Here is an 8,819-nt window from a genome sequence, read left to right as displayed (position 1 = left end):
GAATTTTGACTGTCTTGATTGTGTGCCAGTCTTGTGCAGGCAACCACAATATGCTATGTTGGAATACAAAAGAGTTCCACAATATCCTGGAGTGGAGTATAAGAAAGGTTTATTTATCTGGGCATAAACTTACAGAAATAATAGCAATCTGCAGTTCTCTGTAAGTGCTGGGAACTGGAACCAAATCCCACAGCAAAGAGACCAACACACGGTTTTCATCTGCATTTATACTACATAAGACCAGACCCAAAGTGGTCCAGTATCTTAAAAGCTATTGGCTGAAGGAGTTCCCACAGAACCCCCCCCCTTTTGTCTAAATAAGAGAGTTCTAGGCCTAATACAAAACTATGTTCAATAGAACAAATATCAAGTATTGTCCAGGGAAAAGAAGAGACAAAACATACATAAAAATTAGAATTACAATCAACATGAACATCAAAGCAATAAACATATGCTAAATGTTTCAATAGCTATCACATTCTTAGGAGTCTAAGTCTTATATTAAAAATGGCTTGGCTAAGTCATGAGAGGAAAGTAACTATGACTATCTAGTCTTGGATCCCATCAAAGACCTTAGAAGGATATATAATATGACCTAAGTAAACAGGAAGTGCATTGTAAGCAAATTCCAAAACTTTAAAATTGACAGAGACATCTTGCTGCCTGGTCGGTCACCCAAAGTTCTTCTGTAATGTTGTGGCATCCATCTTCAGCCTACAAGCCCATAGTATTTGGCAGACTTTTCCACAAAGCAGGAAATTTGAAAGGCTGATTCACCTATCTTGGCAGTTTGTCAGTTACTTTCTTCTGTATCCTGCAGAATGTCTGGCATTTTCTTCTGTGAAACAGGAGCCCTGAAGGACCATCCTGTCTTTTGGAATGTTCAGCAGTCTCTTTTCTGTGGGTCCTGCATGTCCACTTCGTACACCATGCCATCAAGCAGTCCAGGCAAGAGCAGTTTCTTGCCCAAATGGCTAACAAACTCCATAAGAAGCCTTTTTGATGCCCATAATCCTCTTGAAGTAATTGGTGCTTCCAGAAGCAGACATATTGCACTGTTGAGAGATGTCTAAGTTCTTAAAACCTTTTAAATGTTGAGTTCTGTAGGTCTTTGAAAGATTTGAAGAATACCTATCTATCTGAAATATATCTCTATACATCTGGAAAACTTAACTATCATGACTACAAATTTGGCTATTATAAATGGCTATTAATCTGCATTCCTTAATATACATTACATTTTTAAATAAGTGGCACAAACACAATGTAGTAATAAGGGCGGCGGGGCTGCGTCCCCAGCACCCTAGCTGCCTGCTTGGCTAGCTTATGCCCCAAAATAATTACACAGACACTGTATTCTTTTAATCACTGCTTGGCCCATTTCTATCTAGCCTCTTCTAGGCTCACTCTCGCACCTGGACTAGCCCATTTCTAATATTCTATGTAGCACAGCTAGGTGCGCTTACTGGGAAGATTCTAGCCTATGTCCATTCTGGGTTGGAGCTTCATCGCGTGCATCTGCCTGGGAGCTGGGAGCATGGCGTCTCTCTGAGGCGTCTGCTCCCAAGAGGAGAGCTGTGGAGTCTGAGCTCACTTCCTCTTCCTCCCAGCGTTCTGTTCTGTTTACTCCTCTCACCTATCTTCTAACCAGTGAGGGCCAAGCAGTTTCTTTTTATTTAACCAATGACCTTCCTCCATCAACACAATACCTTAATTAAGAGCAGAAATATACATATAACAAAACTGAACTTAAATCTTTATCAACAGACCAAGATCCATACCAATGCAAAGTATTCATCTCTATACCATATCTCGCTTATTTATTTTAAAAAAAGAGATTGATTGTGACCATTAATGATTTATACCCAACCCCTCTTAAATAATAAAAAATATAAACAATCATTTGGGGAATTCGGGCATAGTTTTCTCCAAACGCCTTCCTGGTTTTTGTTGTGTGAAGTAATTTTAGGGTTCACGGAGAACTTTGGGGGTATCTTGTTCCCTCAAACCACACTAGCCTGGAAGGAATCCACAGGTTCTCATCTTTGGTGGAAATGAAAGCAGAACCTCTTTTCCAAAACAAATCATTAGACCCAGATTTTGAAGACAAGATACCTTTATGTTGGTTTAACTTAGCAGCCCTCAGAATCAAATGTCTCTTTGCAGTCAAAAAATGCAAAGAAAACACATAATCTAGACTCTCTGTGTATATTCCATCTTTACTTGGTTTAATTTTCTTTACTCCTTTAATCTATGACTATACTTTTATATTACTTTTACTGTCTCTTAAAGGATTTTTATTTTTAAAACTATTCCTTTTTGTAACTGTCTATACTCTTTTTCTTCTCTCTCCCAAGCCTATGTACATTTATCCAACACTGTGACCCATTCAGAGGTCTTTTTCATCTGAATCTGTCTTTATTGCATATCTGAAATCATTTTTTGACTAGGATCACTTTTTTTAAATGCTAAGTGGGCTTGGCTAGGACCAACTCCATGGGCCCTGCCTGTTTCTTCCACCAGTACAATATAGCAGAGATATGTTCACCACCTCTGCAAGCCATGTATACCACCTCAGCTTCAGGGGCACAGTGGGTCTGTGTCACCATTTAGCAATTGTAACATGCTGCTCAGAGACCCCATTTAAGTGCTGGACCTCCCTCAAAGAGATAGAGTTCATTCTGCCAGAACGAACCAGGATGGTTTATCTTAAAGAAGCTGTGCAATTTTCACTGCTAACGCTTAGTTAGGAAGACTTCTTTTAAAGGAGCCATGCCTCTGCTTGCCACCAGCAAACAGAGTCTATCTGAAAAAAAAATGCAGCTACCAAGAAGTCATGGTAAACTCAGCTCTTTTATGTCTAGAATCACTTCTCAAGCTCTCTCAGGCTTTATGTGGATGTAGTTGCTCCACGTTGGGCACAAATTTTGTTGGTATACAAAAGAGTTCCACAATAGCCCAGAATGGAATATAATGATGTAGGTGGGTCTTCTATCTATCTGTTGTTTCATTGGTTAACTAATAAAGAAAACTACTTGGCCTGTTAGGTCAGAATATAGATAGGCGGAGTAGACAGAAGAGAATGCTGGGAAGAAGGGAAGTGGGGCAGACACTATAGCTCTCCTCTCCAAGATGGACGCAGGTTAAGATCCTTCCTGGTAAGCCACCACTACACGGATTATTAGAAATGGGTTAATCAAGTTGTAAGAATTAGCCAGTAAGAGGCTAGAGCTAATGGGCCAAGCAGTGTTTAAAAGAATACAATTTGTGTATTATTATTTCGGGGCATAAGCTAGCCATGCAGGAGCCAGGCGGGACAAAAAGCAGACCTGCCTGCAGCTCCTTCTACAATATAACAAAGGTTTGTTTATCTGGGGATAAACTCTAAGAGTAGTGATCTGCAGTCCTCTGTGAGCACTGGGAACTGGAACTGAATCCAGCAGCCAAGAGATCCACACATGCTTTTTGTCTGCATTTATAGTACATGAGACCATGCCAAGGGAAGTGCCATGCCAAGTGATTTGGGCCCACTCCCAACAACCATTAATTTTTTTTAAAAGCCCTACAGACTTGCCTATAGGCCAATCTGCATGAGAAGAATCTTCAGTTGAGATATTCTTTTCAGATGACCCTGACTTATGTAAAGTTGACTGCCCACTCCCTCCTACCCCATTGGAGGGTGGCCACTAGTTAGTTCCCAGCTGCTCAGTTCCCCAAAATAATCACACAAAACTATATTATTTAAAACACTGCTTGGCCCGTTATCTAGCTTCTTATTGGCTAACACTTATATCTTAATTTAGCCATTTCTAGTAATCTATGTATGACCACATGGCTGTGGCTTACCAGGTAAAGTTCCCAGAGTCTGTCTCCAGTGGGGCTACATGGCTTCTCCCTGACTCCACCCTTCTTTCTCCCAGCATTCAGTTTAGTTTCCCCACCTGTGTTCTGCCCCACTATAATCTCAAGCCAGCTTTCTTTACTCATTAATGGTAATCACAGCATACAGAGGGAATCACACATCAACCCCCCAAAAGAATCATAACAATCACAATCAGCTTTTTTTGCAATCCTTATATTTGTGGAGACATTTGACAGATGCACTCTTTATTTGCCCCTACATTTATAGAGCCAGTGTCTAAGAAAAAGAAGTTGGTCATCAGATGGGTTGGAAAATCAAAACACAATTACCTTAGCATGGCTTCTAAAACCTCTACGCAGGCAAGTGTCTCTACCACTTATTGCATCTCTTCTCCAAATCCACCCTTCTTCAGGCACTCCCTTCACACTGAGATAAGGCTCTGTGTTTCTGCCTGACCATTGTCACAATGTGAATCCTTGTCAGTAGAGGGCGCCGAAGGTACACTGGAGAAAATTTATGTTGTGTGTTTTGTACTGTTTCTCTGAGACAGGGCCTCTATTTGTATGTAGACCAGGCTGGCCTGGAACTGGTAATGGTAAACTGGAACTCCCATCTTCCTTCCTCTACCTCCTGAGTTCCTGAATACTGGTATCACTTAAACTTGGCTTGAAATGTGTTTTATGAGATTCTGATGTGCCTCATTGCTTAGTCAACCACAAAGCACAGCTTTCTCCACTGCTAGCTAGGATCCCGTGTGTAAAGTTCTGCAAGTATTAACAATGCTGACTCCTCCTCTTTCTCCTCCTCTACTTCTCCTTCTTCTTGGCTTCTTTTAAGAAAGAGTCTCACTATTTAGCCCAGGTTGGCCTTAATCTCAAGATCCTCCTGCTCCAACCTTCATAACATTGGCTACTCTGTCTTTTAATTCCTGTGTTCTGATTCTTTATTTCCCCGGTCAGAACATAGAAGCAACCAAGAGGTCCTCAGTGAATGAATAGAGTTGCAAACTGCAATACTTCCAAACAATCAAATATTAATAAAAATGAGCTACTAACTCATGAACTACATGGAGAAACTGAAGTGAGTGTTCAATTTTCTATGAACCTAAAAGGACACCAGTAATTATGTCTATTGGGTGAATCTAGGACTCTCTTAATGGTTAAGAGCACTTGTTGCTCTTGCATAGGAACTGGGTTCAATTCGCAGAACCCACATAGCAGCTCACTCACAACTGCCTGTAACTCCAGTGATTGGATTCCCTTTTATGACCTCTGTGTGCATACACATACATACAGGCAAAACATTCATATATACATAATAATAAAATATATCTAAAATTTAAATGAATCTAAACCCACAACCCTCAATAACTTAACAGTTATACCCTTGGTTCTTAATCCCAGAGAACTAGCAACTGGTGTTAACAAAAAAGTTCTGTATGTACCAAATGTTCTTCAATTGACTAATGGATATAAAAGTAATAAAATCCCATGTGCACCCATACCCAGTAATACTGCTCAGCAATAAAGCAAAATCAACTCTTAATTTATAATTTTATATGCACAGCAAGGCAGATGAAACCCTGTGTGGGGTGGGGTGGGGTTGTTGTGTGTGTGTGAATAGAAATGTGCCAATAACAAAGACTTTACAACACTTGGTGGTCCCTGTTAAAGGAACACTATTTTTGAAATGACAGAATTATCAAAAATGAAAAACAGATCAAGGGCATGGGAGCTGAGGAGAGGAAAGAGTAGGAAGGATCCCTGTGGTGATGAAAATGTTCTCTACTTTGTTTTAAAGACAATTTTGTGACTAATACTTGTTCGCAAAAATTTCTAGATTATCTTTGGAGAGAGGCATACAAAATATTATAAATGATCTATTTTGATTCCTATAAATACATTGCCTGCACCAAGGAGGGAATGAACCACTCCCACTGCCATATCCTTGGCAGCCAACTTCTCCATTACAATTTGTCTTAACAAGAAAGTGGCCAAATCAATGTTGGATTTGGAATGTCCAAATATCATTGTTTTAGTGCTACAGAGTGTTGTTGGTGATTGTAATTGTGAGATTATGTTTTTTTTCAGAGAGGCTTGAGTGGAGTGTTGGATACAACAAATACTTCTATGAAGTGAGGGTCTTAGAAGCAATTGCTTGGTGTGTTGCTTTGGGGAAGGTGGTGGCTGCTGCTGCTGCTGCTCTACGTACATCCCACCCCTGGTAGATCCATGATCCCACGTTAACACACACAAATAGCATCCTTTCCTTCCTCTGTGGAACAAAATGTTCCAAGAGACATTTGTCTTCAGCTCTGTGCCTTTCCTGGCGCCCTGGTCAGATTCTCTTGGACCAATAATTCTGCTCACCCCACCCCACAGAACCCACTTCTTTCATTTCTCACACACTCATGTCCTCTTACATACTTCCCTCCCCACCATCAGAGAACACAGATACAAACATTTTCTTGTGAGCATCATTTTATTTTCATCATGTTTGAGTATTTGTTGGTGTAAAAATTCACTGCATAGTTGACTACTGTCCACTTGTTCTTACATAGTGCAACTAGGTGTGTGTGTGTGTGTGTGTGTGTGTGTGTGTGTGTGTGTGGTGTAAGAGAGAGAGGGTAGGGAGAAATGGTGAATTTGCCATAATTAAATAAATCTCTGTGGATATGTGAATAGTTTGACCTCACCTTTAGCATTTGCTCTCAGGTATCTTAATAATGTCACCTCTTAACTAGCACTAGGGGACTTTCCCATCCCAACCCTTGGCCCAGCACTCACTAATGTTCCCTTGGTTTTGCCTCCAGTCTGGAGTCATAGCCTTTAAGCTGTCACCCTTTACTAAATTGAATTAATTGGGTTAGTGGCCTGCAAAACCTAGTCCAGCTTACAAGTTGAAGGGCTTGCTTATCTCTGTAAGCCCATCAGCTAGGCTTGAGTATTATATGAACAGTGTAAAAGTCAAGTCAGAATTTCATACAACAGAAAGACTGCTGGGTTCATACTGGTGGGGTGGAGTGTGTAACCAACAGTGTATTTATTGTCAAATGAAATAAGGACAAGAAAGCCTTTAGGCTTAAAAGGGAATAACCAAACTATCTTTAGTCCATGCAGACAATTCTGTCACTCTAAAAAAGAATGTCTCTCAAGCTAATAATTGAACTAAAAGTAAGAGAAGATTAATATATATAATTAGTTCTACTTTCATAGACCAGAAAAAAAACTGGAAATTGAAAGCAAAGAATGTTAAAATTTAAAAGATGGAATTAAAAACATGAAATGCAGAGAAATTGTCTTAGTTTTGTTTCCTGTTGCTGTGATAAAACATTTGGATAAAAACAACTTAAGGGAGAAAGGGTTTCTTTGGCTCATAGTTTCAGTTTACATTCCATCATTGCAAAGAAATCAAGGGGGTGTTGTAAGAAGGAGCGGCGGGCTGTGTCCCACCCAGCTCCCATCCACCTGGCTAGCTTAGCCCCCAAAATAATTACACAGAAACTATATTCATTTAAACACTGCCTGGCCATTAGTTCTAGCCTCTTATTTGCTAACTCTCACATCTTAATTTAACCCATCTCCATTAATGTGTATCACCACTTGACTGTGGCTTACTGGCATGAGTCTAACCAGCATCCACCTCGGAGATGAGAGCCATGGCGCCTGCCGCATCGCCTTCTTCCCAGCATTCTGTTCTGTCTACTCCGCCCAACTAATTTTCTGCCCTATCAAAAGGCCAAGGCAGTCTCTTTATTTAACCAATGAAAGTAATACATAGAAGACCCACATACAACAAGGGGGCAGGAACTTGAAGCAATTGTTCACATTGCAGCTATAGTCAGGAGCAGAGTGCAATGAATCAATGTATCCATACTCATGATCTGCTAGATTTCTTCACTTTTTTTCCACAATCCAGATTCTCTTGCCCAGGGAATGACACCACTCAATTCAATTATAGTAATCAAGATATCAACTGCCATTGTATCAACAAGCCAGCTTGGTCTACATCACTCTTCCGTTGAGACACCTTTTCTAATGATTATAGACTGTCTCAAGTCAACAATGAACAGCCATGGGAAGAAATAGATTCATTAAACAAAGAAAAATTAAATCCAACAAATTCTTAACAAAAAACATTCAGGAAATCTGGGACACTATGAAAAGTCCAAACCTAAGAATAATAAGGATACAAGAAGAACTCCAGATCAAAGGCACAGAAAATATATTCAACAAAATCATAGAAGAAAACTTTCCCAACCTAAACAAGGATATTCCTATGAAGGTACACAAAGCTTACAGAACACCAATAGAATGGACCAAAAAAAATGTCCCTTCACCATATAATAATACAAATACAAAACATATGAATAAAGAAAAATATTAAGAGCTGCAAATTAAAAAAGGTCAAGTAACATTTAAAGGCAGGCCTATTATAATTACACCCGAATTCTCAATGGAAACCATGAAAGTCAGAAGGTTCTGGGCAGATATACTGCAGATACTAAGAGAACACTGATGCAAACCCAGACCACTATACCCAGCAAAGCTTTCAATCACCATCAATGGACAAAACAAGATATTCCATGACAAAACCAGATTTAAACAATACCTATCCACAAATCTAGTCCTATAGAAAGTACTAGAAAAAATTACAACCCAACAATGCTAACTGCACCCACAAAAACACAGGCAACATATAACCTCACACCAGCAAACCCCAAAGAAGGGAAACACATAACCATTACTACCAAAAATTACAACACAATTATCCACAGACCTTGAAAGAATAATACTCAACTTCATATGGAAAAACAAAAAGCCTAGGATAACCAAAACAATCCTGTACAATAAAGGATCTTTCAGAGGCATCACCATCCCTGACATCAGGCTCTATTACAGAGCTACAGTAATGAAAACATCTCAGTATTGGTATAAAAACAGACAGGTTGACCAAT

This window comes from Microtus oregoni, unplaced genomic scaffold, assembly GCF_018167655.1.
Source record: "Microtus oregoni isolate MIOR12 unplaced genomic scaffold, Mior012 000067F_ref0000223, whole genome shotgun sequence".
Taxonomy (NCBI): Eukaryota; Metazoa; Chordata; class Mammalia; order Rodentia; family Cricetidae; genus Microtus; species Microtus oregoni.
The sequence above is the reverse complement of the archived record's forward strand: the minus strand, read 5'-3'. Positions refer to the sequence as shown.